Below are 2,933 nucleotides of genomic sequence, written 5' to 3' on the forward strand. Positions count from 1 at the left end.
AAAAATAGCTCAGGCTTTTTTGTAATAATCAGAAACCATAGGTAATGGCCAATTCACATCTACACAAGTTCGCTGATAGGATATATTTTATATCCGCCCGAATAGCGATCACCGTTCGCAAGGTGTTAAAACCCCCCATAGTGGCCCACGTAAGTGTGTCGCGTTCCGGGAACAGCCTGTGTATATCCGGTTCCAACCGGCCGGCATAATTGTGTCAACTGTCGAGGGTAATCATTTCTCGTCAGTGACATTCTATTAGATCCCACTCCACTTACCATCAGGTGCAGTGTGGTCACTTTGCCGTGGACGTAAAAGTATTTTCTTTTGAAATAAATTTACATAACTCCATTATCAAAAACGGCGCTTGGAAACAATTTAAAATTTTCAAATTTCTAGCTTCTTCTCGGACATATGTTGGCATTGAGTACATTATCTCGGCAACAATTTTATCAACATTACGATAGTGTCAATATTTGTCGTGTGCAACCAGATAACTCAGGTTGTTGGTCGCACAATCCGAATTTATCTATCAATCGTTTCAAGTGCATTTCATTTAAATTTATAGAAATTTTTGGATTTAGTATCAAAGCCATTGATTATGTATTCTTATTTTTGATGATTTTCCTCCTTCATTTGAGAGCAGCTTAACAGTTTTATAAATTAAAATAATATGAGACCTGTATTATATACTGACCCTCAACTGGGCGCACGCCTTCAAAACGCCTATTAAAAAGGGAATTAAACTTTTAGTCCACCACGCTGGCCTAGTGCGGATTGGTAAACTTCATATACCCACAAAATTCTCATAGAGAACTTGGTAGATATGTGGGTTTCCTCACGATGTTTTCCTTAACCGTTAAAGGGATAATACACAAAGAATACTCAAATAACTTTAGAAAACTCGTTTAAAAATGTGCGTGCCTTCAGGTTTTAAACCTGAGGACTTTAACTCGGCAGTCCTACTTTTAAGACATCCTTGGCTTTAAACGTTACTGTATTAAAATTTGTACAGCAATGGTTCATTATATATGAGGAAAAATAAACTTAAATATATTTTACCAATACATTCAGGTATAACAAAATAAAAATGATAGCATTTCATCAAATTTATCAAACATTTTATCACATCACTCGGCGCCACCAAGAATCAGCCATCAAATATGAATCATTGGTCATTTAAAAATATCGGTTTTGTCGGATTTGCCATTCTCTTCTTCCATACCAATGGAGCGTGAATTGCAAACGGGCATTTCCTTAGATTCTGCATACCCGTAACTCGAATATGCAGATCTTTTACCATTTCATGCATTACTTCCACTTCACTTCTGTAACGTTGCTTTGGATTCATTTGAAATATATTGTAATGCATAATAACGTTAAAATGTATTTTTAACTCGTACATTTCATTTCTTATTTTAGCAAATCCCATTAAAGTATAAAATATTGCGTTTAATGTGGAGCAACAAAACTAAGTACAAAAGTTTTAAAAGTTATTTACAAGTGTTATGTCAACGATGGTTTATACCGTCGAAAGAAATGCGTTTTAGATAAACTTTAAATTAAAAAAAAGAATCCATTGCAAGTAGACGCGCTGAGCTTAACTACAGAGGAAACTTCTCGACTTGATATTATTATGCGGCCGGTATATAATTTATTATGATCAGCCCTTGGTTTAGTTTTATAAAGTCGGTAAATGATTGTTGATGATCACTATATAACATATTTTTATATATTATTTGCATTTATGAAACTGAATTATCCATCAATTGTTCTCAAAGAAAGCCGACTTACTTTGTCCCAAAAACTACCAAAAATTTGATTTCGATAAAATTTTGTATGGAGATAGTATAATTATTATTTTATTATAATACCCAGGGAAGGTCATAAGAACCCGCATGTAAAGCTAGTGTTACACTAAAATAAACCCCAGATAGATTTAAGCCTTTCTATCAAATAGCAGAACAAGTTCTCAAATGTACCCGTATCAACACTGAGATTGCAAGCCGCGCTCATGTTGTGCTGTTCACTTTATTTCACGTTTACTTGCGGCTTCACTTTAGTAATTGAAATTTATTTTTAAAAACATTTATAATTTTTGCCACTATAAATATCGGTTACTTTATGGCTGCTGATGCTTGAAACAATCCCAGTTAGCAGTGGAAATTAATTTAAAAAGACTTTTAATTGGCTATTAGTTCGAGAAAGCAATGGGAACTAAAAGGGAATGCCTATAAAAATGGTCTTTGTTTGGGAAAAATATACTTGTTTCCTCAGAGGCTAATTTCAACATTCCGATAACATTTATGCGACCTATATTATTTATAATTTGATAAGTTTAATAAAAGTGTCGAAATTCGCAAAGTTAGGTATTCGTTCAATATGGGGCCACACTCACCTTTGATGACTGATTATTTCATTATACGAGATCACGAATATTTTTATTGATGCCACGACAGGGTGGAAAGGCCATAGGCTACTTTTTGTTCCGGGAAAATAGATAGCGGGACCTTTTCCCGGAATATTCTCAGGTAGGCGAAGCCGCGAGAAAAGCAAATTTTTTTAGGTACATCCAGATTGCACCTGCTATACTCTGATTGTACTTTTACAAAGAGAGCAAACAAAAGTAGGCATTCATTTATTATATTTCGTGGAACCTCAAACCCAATTCCAGATATCTAAACGCCAATCTCGGTATTCCTTAGAAACACAATACGTGACGCGATTTGACGCGTCACGCCAAAATAAGGATTACCTTTATCGGAGGCAGACGACGCCTCACGTATTTGTCACGAAACTAATACCAATATTTTACTCTAAAGGTGATATGACGAGTATCACTTCCTATACAACAGCAAATGCGAATATTTGTATAGCATGACTTTACCATTTTGATATTTGCATAATGGCAGTTTTGTCTGCAGCGTTAAATGGAA

Source organism: Manduca sexta, chromosome 15 (genome assembly GCF_014839805.1).
Source record: "Manduca sexta isolate Smith_Timp_Sample1 chromosome 15, JHU_Msex_v1.0, whole genome shotgun sequence".
Taxonomy (NCBI): Eukaryota; Metazoa; Arthropoda; class Insecta; order Lepidoptera; family Sphingidae; genus Manduca; species Manduca sexta.